The following is a 13,883-nucleotide window of genomic DNA, read 5'->3' on the forward strand; positions in this document are numbered from 1 at the left end:
TACAACGCCCTGGCTGAGCGTGTGACGTATGTCACGAGAGGGGAATGGGGGGGGGGGGTGCGCGTGTGACGTAACGCCGAGGGTTCGTGTATGACGTGTAACCAGAGGTGCGTGCTGATGTGACGAGAGGGGGGGCGCGTGTGACGTAACACCGGTGCGTGTATGACGTATGACCGTGGTGCGTGTATGACGTAACACCGGGAGTGCGTGTGTGACGTAACACCGGGGTTGTGGGTGTCACGAGGACACGAGCGGTGGACGGGGGTACGCGTGACGTGTCAACGGGAGCAGAGTCCGTCTTTTGTTTCTTGTACAGTTTACCGAGATTAGGGTCTCCAGTCTGTTTTCTATTTTTATTAGGCGGGGCTCTTGCAGGGGAGTACGGAGGGCGCCTGCGCACTGCGGCCCTTCTCCTAGACTTGTACCGTGCGCCGTCTTCCAGTACCCCTTCTGTGACGTCACAGTGTGACCCGCCCACTACATGCTTATTCATATGTCGACGCGCCGCTCTCCGCCCTCTTCCTATCAATATTCAAGACGTCTGCAGCCGCTCCCCGCCCCTCCTCATGAATATGCAAGAGGTGCGTGGAGCGCAATGACGCAGCGCGCCCCTGCGGCCCCGGATTGCTGCAGCCGCTTGTCAGTGTGACGAAGATTGGCACCAGGTAAGCTGTCACTCAAAGCGCTCCGTCCGCGCGGCCCGCCGCCTCGGGGAGCGGCGGGGCCGTGCCCGAGCGGCGGGGCGGGGCTTGGGAGCCGCGGGGGGGCCGGCGGCAGCCACCGGAGGGGGCGGCACCCGGTACCGGGAACCGAACCTTCGGGAAACGCGCTTAGGCCCAGGAGCGCGCGGGGGGAGGGCAGGGACGAGGGGGCGCGCGTGCAGGCAGGGCGCGTGCATGAGGAGGCGCGGCCTGCGCAGGAGCGCGCGGGGGGAGGGGCCTGCGCCGGGAGACCAATCAGAGGCTGTGGCTGGGCAGGGAGGGCACAGCGGGGGCTCAAGAATCTGAGCTCACCCCCCCTTCTAAATTCACACCCAGCCCCCGGAGTGACGGCCGTCAGCGCCAGACAGACCCCCCCCCCTTAAATACCCATGAGTGTCAGTGTCAGGCCTGTGCTCTCATGAGAGGGTGAGCCCCCCCCTGCCTATCTCCAAACCCAGCCCCCAGGAGTGACGGCCTTCAGCGTTAGACAACCCCCCCACCCCACCCCGCCCCATAGATATTAAATGCCCAGGAGTGTCAGTGCCAGACCCCCCCCACCCCCTGTAAATACCCATCACTGTCTCAGGCCTGTCCTCATGGGTGAGCCCCCACCCCCTGCCTATCCCCAAACCCAGCCCCCAGGAGTGGCTGCCTTCGGTACCAGACAACCCCCCCCCCCAGGAGTGAAGGCTTTCGGTGTCCACCCCCCCCCCCCCTCAGATATGAAATACCCAGCACTGTCAGGCCTGTCCTCATGAGAGGCAGAGCCCCCCCACTCCTCGTCTAAATCCACCCCCAGGAGTGAAGGCCTTCAGCGCCCGACCCCCCCCCCCACATATATATATTAAATACCCCTGTCAGTGCCAGGCCTGTCTTCATGAGAGGCAGAGCCCTTTTTGTAAAGCGCCCTGACACCTTCGGGTAAAGTCCGCGCTATATAAAATTGCATAAATAAATAAATAAAGGAGTGAAGGCCTTCGGTGCCAGACCCCCCGTCCCCACCGCACACATATATTAAATACTCAGCACTTTCAAACCTGCCCTTATGAGAGGTAGAGCTCACCCCAGCCCCCCCCCCCCCAAAAAAAATCTCAAAACTCAGGAGTGAAGGCCTTCAGCGCTAGAGCCCCCCCACCCCTCCCCCATTAAATACCCAGCTCTGTCAGTGCAGACCTGGCCTCACGACAGGTAAAGCTCCCCACCCAGGAGTGAAGGCCTTCAGCGCTGGACACCCTACCCTCAGATTTTAAATATCCAGACCTGTCATCTCGAGAGGCAGAGCTGTCAGGACCTACCTCCACACCGAGGAGTCACACACTCACCTTTACTTCTGCCCCCATACCCCCCTCCTTACAGGTGGAACTCTCCTCCACTGTCACCAGTAGGGCTGCCACTCGTACTACCTAGTCCAGTGGTTCTTAACCTTTTGACTTCTGTGGGCCGCCACCTAATCTTTACTGGAAAACAGGGACCCTCACCGAGTCATTACTGAACGCCGGGGACTCCTTCCTAAGCATTTTTGACGATTTGAGCAGAAAAATATACAAATGAATAAATATTTAATTAACAAACTAAGGAAAATAAAAGTTTAATAGGTGTGTTGGATCTTTGTAAATTCGAGGCCACCCATTGTCCAGACTGTCTTCTGTTTCATGCACTTGCAAAGGAATCTGAGAATACTAACTGAATTGTTAGCCCCCAATTTCAAACCGCTTCAGATTTGCAGAATGTTATTGCATTTCGATTTTTGCTTTATATGCACTTTATTAATCTGTTAATATTATTTAATTTTGTAAGGCAGTCACAGACCCTCAGTAGTCTTTGCAGAACCCCATGGTTAAGAACCACTGACCTAGACAAAGCCCCTCCAACTTTCTTGTTGTGAGGGTGTCTTGTGCCTCCATGAAGTGACTTTCCCCAGACCAGTCCTGCTTAGATGCAGAGTCCCTCCCCTTTTGAAGTGACGTGCCTATAAAACCTTGTCCTTTACGATGGCAGTGACCCCAAACCAGGGCTTTAAGTGGGATGAAAAAACTGGGGGGTCTCTAAAAGGGGCGTGGCCAGTGTAATTAGGGGCGTGGCTTTAAATCACTTACGCAAAAAATCTGTGCTTAGCATAGTGTGCCGCCCGACTTGTAATTTGCTGTTTCCGTCATTGCATCCAGATATTTGATACAAGTAACATCATACCAACAATAAGTAAAAGCTTTGTCAATGGTTATTACTTGCAGAAGATAAATAAGCTGCAACTATAACTTGTATATAATATTGACAACGCTTCCAATTAAATCCTTGGTGACCCTACCACAATGTTGCTGCTCCTGAGTGTCAGAAAGAGAAGGGAAATCCAGAAAGAAAATGACTCTTAAAGGATTTCCCTTCCCCCACAACGCTCCCCTGGCATGACGTCATGCTGTAACTTCTCTACTACTGAGAAGTAGTAAAGTGTGAGCAGCGCACATCCTTGTGCCTGGTGCTGTCTCGAAACGGTCTCTATCGGGCTTTGTTTTGAGCCATGGCACTTTTTTCCAGACTGCAGTGACAGCAAACAGCGGTCGTTGCAGTCCGGGAAAAAAAACGGGCTGCCTGTGTCAGGGCTCAAAACAGAGCCCGATAGAGACCCGTTTCGAGGCCCCCAGAAAAAAACTGCCGGTGCTCAGACCCCTTGAGACCCGGCCCACTTAAAGCCCTGCCCCAAACCCACCAGCTTCAGAGGCAGAACCCTTGATGCATCAAAAGGAGAGCCCCCAGACCCCCCGTCTTTAAGAGCAGGGCAGTGTCTCTCTGACAGATCCCTCTAATGTCCTCAACCCCTTTGTCACAGAGGCAGAGCCCGGGGTCCACCCTTTGTAGAAGCAGGATCTCTTTTCACCCATTAATCCTTGTCCACCCCCGCTTTTCTGAGCTGCACCCGGTTAGACCTCCCTCCGTTCTTGGAGTTACAAACACACCCACCCTTCTGTGGAGAAAGATAAGCTGACACCCCTTCCTGTTCGCTGGACACATGTTCAAGCGAGACATCTGGAGGATACCAGATCCACTCGTGGACTTTGATTATGAGGAGCACACCCCTGTTTGCCCCCCCCCCCCCACTTGGGTTCAGTGCAGATACACACACGCTGCTCTGTTAGTGATGGCTTGTTCTACCCTACCTATGATAGTAAATATGGATTGGCCATCAGAAGGCAAACAGAGAAAAGGGGCGGGTAATCTCCCAAACATGGCTCATTGGAACTCGAGCCTGCCTTTGTGAACCTTTTCGTGCCGTCTCTGTACATCCCTCGAGCCTGCCATGCTGGTGCATGAACGTCAAACCATTATGGGATGGCGGCGCCTAGGCACGTGGAAAGGCCTCTCCTTCCTCCCCGGGGAGCCCTGCCTCTGGGTTTGCATCTGGTTGCCTGGCAGCTCGTTGCTGGGCTATGGACCGCGGGAATCCTGGGCACAGACTGGCCCGGTACCAGGCCTAGTGGCAGGACCAGCCCGCTGTGCTCTGTTCATGATTGGCACAGTAAGGGCAGTTGTTATCAGAGTGAGACCTCATTTGCACATTGTATGTGAGGATGCATTGTGTTAGGAGCACCCCCTTCTTGTTCCGATATACACACAACAGTGTTGAGAGAGGGTTGCACCTGAACAAATAGGAAGTGCCGCGCGCCTTGCATTGTAAAGAACCAGGTGTCTTGTGCTGCAGGAAATGGTGTAACGGGAAAATCTCTCCCTGGGGAGGGTGAACACCGGGCTCTGTTCGAAGGTGCAACCCACCTGGGCCCCTCATCAGTGGCCCACCCATCCAGTAGATTAAAATACAGTAATGCTTTATGGGCATGATTGAGTGTCCAGATGTTTTGAAATATTGTTTTTTTCTCAGCAGTATTTCTGCGTTTCCCTGGACCTTGTTGACTTGTGTTGCATCACTTGGTATTTGGCGTCTTGTTCTGCAGTCTCGTTTTCATTCTGTTGTGTGTGTTTGTGGCTAATGTCCACTTATTTTCTGGAAGGCTCTGACTTTTATTCCACAAACCCGAACCGAGACTCTTTTTTTGCTTCGCTTTGGTACCGTGGATAAGATGACGAGATTAATCTACCCTATGATCATGTCCACTGGAATTATGCGGCAGGAGAGGGACAAATTATGTGGCAAGGTTGAGTAAATTATGCAGCAAGAAAAGGCAAGTTCTGCAGCATATTTTGTAATAGTTTGACTTCATTAGTTTGTCATTTTTAAACTTGGTAACACTGTCTGTGCATTGGGTGCACCTCCTTAGTAGCAGTTTAACACCCAAATATACAAATAAGCAACAGAAAGATGACCAGTCCAGCTTTTCAAAGGGCCTTCGATTGCACTGCAACACGTATCGCTGTGTTTTTAGTAACTTTTCACCCGTGTGAGCTGCAAACAAATTATATTTTTTAAACAAATCTGCCAATTGTTCGGCAGATTATGGAATATGTGATAAAAAGAACAAATCTATAAATATGTGAAAACGGCGGCAGTCGCTCAATCGCATAATTCCAGTGGGCCTGTCTGTGATCCATTTTGCATTACTTTTTAAGTTGAGTTTAACAGCAGCACAGATGCACTTCTCGCTCTGCGAGACTGCCATAGTAAAGTATGGGAGAGAAGCCACGCCCACTCTCCTCCAATATTTTTAATTGGCTTGTGTCATTGTCTTTGGTAAATGCTGCCTTCGGATTCGCTAATAGGATTGTTAGTCCCTCCTTAGTACGGCCTTGTCTTCATTTGTACCCTCCCATGGCGACTGGTCCTTTTACTTCAGTTGTTATTCAGGACCTGTTATGTAGTCTGTAAGCACCATTTACTTTATTGAGTTTCCCTTACTGGAGGCCGGACACGCGCTGCTTCAGCTGAAACCGCTTGTGTTTTTTTAAGCAGCCGGCCACCCCCGTAACAATGGTGCCCGCTTTCAATCACTTTAGCCTCTCATTATCTTGTCTGTTTCCACCCCCACCCCCTCAAGTAAAATGGATTTAGAAATGATTAGCAAATTAAGTCATGTGAATTCCAGGTAGCACATAATCCTGTGCTAATGGGCTGAAGCTGACAACAGCACATCTGTGTTACATGTCATCTGTACTAAAGCCATCTGACAGGGTGGTTTTCAAAAGCCTGTTTTATTAACACCAACACCACCACCTGTAATCCCACCACCACCAACACCACCACCTCTAATACTACCACCTCTAATACCACCAATACCACCACCAATTACTAATACCACCAGTACCACAACCACCACACATACCACCACCAACACCACCACCAATCCTACCACTAACACCACCACCTCTAATACCACCACCAATTACTAATACCACCAGTACCACAACCACCACACCAATACGACATCCAATTCCACCACTAATACCACCACTACTACCAATACCACCACCACCACCCCCACCCCCATCAATACCATCACCACCACCAATACCACTACCACCACCAATACCACCATGAATACCACACCAGTGATACCACCACCAATTACTAATACCACCAGTACCACAACCACCACCACCAAAAATACCACCACCAATACGACATCCAATACCACTGCCACCAATACCACTGCCACCAATACCACTATCACCAATACCACAACCACCTATACCACCACCAATAATCCCACCACCACCAATACCACCACCAACACCTCTAATACCACCACCAATTACTAATACCACCAGTACCACAACCAACACAAATACCACCACCAATACATCCAATACCACCACTGCTACCAATACCACTACCAATACCACCACCACCCCATCAATACCATCACCACCACCAATACCACTACCACCACAAATACCACCATGAATACCACCACCAGTGATACCACCACCAATTACTAATACCACCAGTACCATCAAAAATACCACCACTGATGCCACCCCAATAACACCACCCCAATACCACTGCCACCAATACCACTATCATCAATACCACAACCACCTATACCACTAATACCAATTACCACTAATACCACCAATACACCAGCAATACCACCACTAATACCATTACCAATACCACCACCAATACCACTACCACCAATACCAATACCACCACCAGTACCAATATCACCACCAATACCACTACCACCACCAGCAATAATACCACCAGCAATACCACCACCAATTACCAATACCACCACCAATTACCAATACCACCACCAATTACCAATACCACTACCACCAACAATACTACCACCACCAATACCACCATTAATACCACCACCAGAGATACCACCACCAATTACTTATACCACCAGTACTACAACCAATACCACCACCACTACAAATACCACCACCAATCGACATCCAATACCACCACCACCAATAATGCCTCCACCAATAATACCACCGATTACCACCAATACTACTAATACCACTGCCACCACCGCCAATAATACCACCAGCAATTACTAATACCACCAGTACGACAACCACCACAAATACCACCTCCAATACCACTACTAATACCACCACTACTAACAATACCACCACCAATACACCACCTCCATCCATACCATCACCACCACCACTACCACTAATACCTCCATTAATAATACCACCAGCACCACAACCAATACCACCACCACCACAAATATTACCACCGATACGACATCCAATACCACCACTAATACCACCAACCCAAATACCACCATCACCAATACCACGACTACCTATACCACCACCACCACCACTAATACCACCAGCAATACCACCACCAGTTACTAATACCATCAGTACCACAACCACCACAAATACCACCACCAACACGACATCCAATACCACCACCAATACACCACCTCCATCCATACCATCACCACCAATACCACTACCATCACCGCCACCAATACCACCACCACTACCACCAATACCTCCAATAATAAAACCACCACCAATTACTAATCCCACCAGCACCAGCACCACAACCAATACCACCACAGATACGACATCCAATACCACCACTAATACAACCACACACAATACCACTTCCACCAATATCACTATCACCAATACCACAACCACCTATACCACCACCAATAGTATCACCAATTACCACCACCAATACCACTACCACCAATACCACTACCACCACAAATACCACCACCAATACGACATCCAATACCACCACTGCTACCAATACCACTACCAATACCACCACCACCCCATCAATACCATCACCACCACCAATACCACCATGAATACCACCACCAGTGATACCACCAACAATTACTAATACCACCAGTACCACAACCAATACCACCACCACCACCACAAATACCACCACCGATACCACCCCCAATAACACCACCCCCAATACCACTGCCACCAATACTACTATCACCAATACCACAACCACCTATAATACCACTAATACCACCAATTACCACCACCAATACCACTACCACCAATACCACTACCACCAATACCACCACCACCATCACCGATACCACCAATACCACTACCACCAATTACCAATACCACTACCACAACCAGCAATAATACCACCAGCAATACCACCACCAATTACCAATACCACCAGCAATACCACCACCAATTACCAATACCACCACCAATTACCAATACCACTACCACCACCAATACCACTACCACCAACAATACCACCACCACCAATACCACCATACCACCACCAGAGATACCACCGCCAATTACTAATACCACCAGTACCACCACCAAAAATACCACCACCAATCGACATCCAATACCACCACCACCACCTATAATACTACCACCACCAATAATACCACCTATTACCACCAATACTACTAATACCACTGCCACCACCGCCAATAATACCACCAGCAATTACTAATACCACCAGTACCACAACTACCACAAATACCACCTCCAATACCACTACTAATACCACCACTACTAACAATACCACCACCAATACACCACCTCCATCCATACCATCACCACTACCACCAATACCTCCATTAATAATACCACCAATAATACCACCACCAATTACTAATACCACCAGCACCGCAACCAATACCACCACCGCAAATATTACCACCGATACAACATCCAATACCACCACTAATACCACCAACCCCAATACCACCATCACCAATACAACGACTACCTTTACCACCACCACCGCCAATTACCACCACCAATACCACTAATACCACCAGCAATTCCACCACCAGTTACTAATACCACCAGTACCACAACCACCACAAATACCACCACCAATACGACATCCAATACCACCACTACTACCAATACCACTACCAATACACCACCTCCATCCATACCATCACCACCAATACCACTACCATCACCACCACCAATACCACCACTACCACCAAGACCTCCATTAATAATACCACCAATAATACCACCACCAATTACTAATACCACCAGCACCACAACCAGTACCACCACCACCACACATACCAACACCGATACGACATCCAATACCACCACTAATACCACCACACACAATACCACTTCCACCAATATCACTATCACCAATACCACAACTACCTATACCACCACCAATAGTACCACCAATTACCACCACCAGTACCACTACCACCACTAATACCGCCTCCAATACCACCACCAATACCACTACCAGCAGTAATACCACCACCAATTACCAATACCACCACCAATTCCGCTACCACCAACAATACCACTACCAATACCACCACCAGTACCAATACCACCACCAGTACCAATACCACCACCACTACTGCCACCACCACTAATACTTATACCACCACCTCAGTGCCTCTCGCTCACTAGTAATAGCAAGGGCACTGTACGAGGCCGGAGCTGCAGCCGCAACCATCCCTCCCTCCATTCCTGCCATAAAGCATAACCCGCCCTGCACCAAGAGGTGAAGCCAGTGCCCTACTACGGCTAGAGTGTTATTTATAAGGCCAAACATAGCAATGACATTATGCAATGCCACACTGCACACTCAATTAACGACGAGGGCAGGAAATAGCCCCGCCTCTCCCGCTCTTCCTACTGAGCCGCATCAGTGTAATCACAGAGCGAAAGGTGTTGAAGCGCTTTGTTAAGAGTTTATAGCTCAGATCATTTCTAACTCTCGCTTCACACTTTGCGTCTGTGTAATTCACAACAATTACACATCCTCTTCACTGCACTATTTATCAATACTTTGAATACATCGCAGGCCGGTCTCTTCCTCCGATATTTACAATCTAACAAGCTCGTCGAGAAGGCCCTATATTGCATCTGGGAGAGTTTAAGCTATTAGTATTGTAAATGACAATGCATTTTATTTATGTTTTAAAACCCTAAACATAAATAAAAGCCGTTTTCATTTACAATGCCACTAGCTCAAACTTGCGTGAATGCGAGATCTATTGCATTGCAAATGCTTGTTTAATCAGTGGAGTAGGTCCCAGACGTGCTATCCTTCTAGTCGGAGCCCTCACCTCTCCCTCTTATCAATGACTAAACCCCCAGACACAATCTCGTGAGAGTCAGAGCCTCTTAAGGTCTTTTTCTTTGGCTTTTAAGACAGTCATTGGCTCCCGGGCACTGTCTGTGTCGTGAGCTCTTACTTATTACTAATGTCCCATGGCCGGTAACACTACAACATTTGATTGGCTATCCAAGCCCCCCTTTACACAAGATGAACTCGGATACTGCATCATGCAGGCAGTTATACTCCAAATTACCATCCAGTGCTATATATTTTAAATCTATAGCTCTGTACATACAGGACAATGTACAGCATTTAAATAAAGACGTACACATAAAAAGTCCCATTATGTCTGTGGCTGCAATACAACCTCGGGCACTAGGATTGCTTGTATGATATAAGGCGCTTTACTATTCATACCATGGGCCCTATCGTCTGTGTTCTTGAAAATCAGTCATTAATCTGGGTATAGTCTGAAGAAATGGGGCTGTTTGAAAGGATATTTGTTTCCTCAGTATTTCTCAAGAGTTTTATTTTTTACTGAAATATGAATTGAATGCACCTAGCGTTGGGTTTGAAATGACAGACTAGAAAATGCGAGCTATCTTATTTATTTATTTATGTTATTTATTTATTGGGCTAATAAAGCACGACAGCTACCCGAAAAGGGTTTCCCGGCGCTATCTGTTCTTTGTGATTTATCCTCCCTAATTTATTTCCTGCTCTGAAGTAAGTTTGGATAAACGTATTTGTGTTTCAGCAAAGTGATTACAAAATCAGTCAGGTCACTATACTAACTCGAGATGGATCCCACAAAAGTCCCTTAGTGTCTGAGGAAATACTGCTATCCCTGTAGACTGTGTTTGCAAAGCGGCAAATACTGTGTGAGCACAACATGGGTTCATTGAAACATCTCTCACCGCCTTTGCTTCTGCTACGCCCAGCACAGCCCCCACAATAATGCCACTTTTCAAATTACTGTCGTTGGTAACATGTATTTGTGATTAGTTTTTGAATTTTCTTTCAGTATAGCACAATTTCCAGCTTAATCTGAGACCAGACTATTGCCAACCCCACTCCTTATTATAGAAAGACACCAATTCCACCGCTTCAGGAAGACCTAACTCTACATACCACCTGAAAATAATTAATCTAATAACCCAGCTACCTCCCTTTATCTTTTTTCCTCTGTTTATTAGACGTACACTGTCAGTTTTTATAATATTGAAATTAATTTGATCTGATTTACACAGTAAAAGGCAATCCTATATCTGGGATTCTCTTGTTTACAAACAGTTTTGCCTGTTTCTGAATTCTTTCAGGCCATGTCCAGTGCAGCTTGCGAAGCTCCCACAAAACAGTCGGATAAAGGCTACAAAATTCATGGTGTAATTAAAAAAAAATACATTTTATGATTTTTTTGCGTTCATCCCGAAATGTCTACTTTTACTCATGAACCAGTTACAAGCAGAGTTTAAAACGACACAGGCAAGATATGAAACCAGGTTCTAAAGATATTTTTTAAGTCTTGTTATGCCTACATAATATATCAGATTTCTTTCTCGTTTGGTAACGGTTTCGTCCATTCAAATTTGATTTGATGTCGTTACAAAATTGTATGTCCGTGAGGTTCTAGAATTCTATAAATTGCGTTGGCTTTTGTTAAACCAGACAGTTCCCACATTTTGTATTTGTATTTGAGAATTCTATAGAGGTTTATTCCTCTGTATGGATTTCCCTTTCATTTGTTTTTCTAGTTTTTTTTTTTAAGTGATCCGAACTCGGTATAGGGCTCAAATTGATCTCTCTCCATTATTGAATGTAGAGTTTTTTGCCCCTTGTACTTGCTTGCCCCAAGTGCCCAGTAACGCGCCCCTTTACACTTCTGGACTTTGTGCTCATTGGACACGTTGAGAGGAGGCCGCTGCCAGGGCCATCTTTCTTGCCTGTTCTTTGTCTGTGCATTTTCACGTTCTGTTAGGAGTTTCAATTCGTCGGTAAATAAAAGCATGCTTATGAAATGCCCAAAATTGGTATTTGCATCTAATTGTGTGTACACTGTTTGCAGTCCATGTATTTATGTCGAGAATTCCTGTTGCTAATACAATTTGCATTTAATTGCATTTTTATTACATGACTGCCTCTGAAAGGTTGTGAAGATTTGGAAGCAGCCAGTATCATGCCTGCTTAGGGGCCCTGCAAGAGCTGCGACAGACGAAGCCTTGTACTTGCTTATTAGCCACAGCAGCCGACACACTGAGCCTTTGGAGCACCTTATAATAAGAAGACAATGTCTACGGAAGGTTCCTCACCCAATTATGGATGGCCGGATCCCCGCGTCATCATTGACAGAGCACCTACACTCAAACTCTAGTGTCCACTCCCCTGCATCTGCCAGCGTCTTATACCCAAATGCACAAGTGTAAACTCCCCTGCATCCGCTACTCCCCCATCCTCAAAAGCATCAGTGTCCACCCCCCTGCATCTGACAGTGTCTTATACAGAAATGCAACAGTGCGCACTTCCCTGCATCTGCCAGCATCTTTTATACGAATGCACAATTGTCTACTCCCCTACATCTGCCAGCATCTTATATCCAAATGCACCAGTGTCTACTCCCCTGCACCTGCCAGCGTCTTATACCCAAATGCACCAGTGCGCACTCTCCTGCATCTGCCAGCGTCTTATACACAAATGCACCAGTGTCCACTCCCCTGCATCTGCTAGCATCTTACACAAGCACCGTTGTCCACTCCCCTGCATCTGCTAGCATCTTACACAAGCACCGTTGTCCACTCCCTTGCATCTGCCAGTGTCTGATACACAAATGCACCATTGTCCACTCCCCTGCATCTGCCAGCGTCTTATACCCAAATGCACCAGTGTCCACTCCCCTGCATCTGCTAGCCTCTTACACAAGCACCGTTGTCCACTCCCCTGCATCTGCCAGCGTCTTATACAGAAATGCACCAGTGTCCACTTCCCTGCATCTGCCAGCATCTTTTATACGAATGCACAATTGTCTACTCCCCTGCATCTGCCAGCGTCTTATATCCAAATGCACTAGTGTCTACTCCCCTGCATCTGCCAGCGTCTTATACCCAAATGCACCAGTGTCCACTCCCCTGCATCTGCCAGTGTCTGATACACAAATGCACCATTGTCCACTCCCCTGCATCTGCCAGAGTCTGATACACAAATGCACCAGTGTCTACTCCCCTGCATCTGCCAGCGTCTTATACACAAATGCACCAGTGTCCACTCCCCTGCATCTGCCAGCGTCTTATACACAAATGCACCATTGTCCACTCCCCTGCATCTGCCAGCGTCTTATACCCAAATGCACCAGTGTATACTCCCCGCATCTGCCAGCGTCTTATACAAAAATGCACCAGTGTCCACTCCCCTGCATCTGCCAGCGTCTTGTACACAAATGCACCAGTGTCCACTCTCCTGCATCTGCCAGCGTCTTATATCCAAATGCACCAGTGTCCACTCCCCTGCATCTGCCAGCGTCTTATATCCAAATGCACCAGTGTCCACTCCCTTGCATCTGCCAGCGTCTTATACCCAAATGCACCAGTGTCCACTCCCTGCATCTGCCAGTGTCTGATACACAAATGCACAGTGTCCACTCCCTGCATCTGCCAGTGTCTGATACACAAATGCACCAGTGTCCACTCCCTGCATCTGCCAGTGTCTGATACACA

At 47.8% G+C, this 13,883-nt stretch overlaps 1 protein-coding gene across 2 annotated transcripts in view; it reads left to right on the forward strand.

Moving 5' to 3' along the window:
- Positions 1–532: 532 nt before the first annotated feature.
- PKNOX1 (PBX/knotted 1 homeobox 1) overlaps positions 533–13,883 on the forward strand; it is a 362,665-nt gene continuing 349,314 nt past the window's right edge. For both annotated transcript variants that reach the window (XM_086935872.1, XM_086935873.1), the window contains exon 1: positions 533–665. The gene's annotated coding sequence lies outside the window, so the exon portion shown is untranslated. The remainder of the gene's footprint in view (positions 666–13,883) is intronic.

This window comes from Lissotriton vulgaris, chromosome 8 (assembly GCF_964263255.1).
Source record: "Lissotriton vulgaris chromosome 8, aLisVul1.2, whole genome shotgun sequence".
NCBI classification, from domain to species: Eukaryota; Metazoa; Chordata; class Amphibia; order Caudata; family Salamandridae; genus Lissotriton; species Lissotriton vulgaris.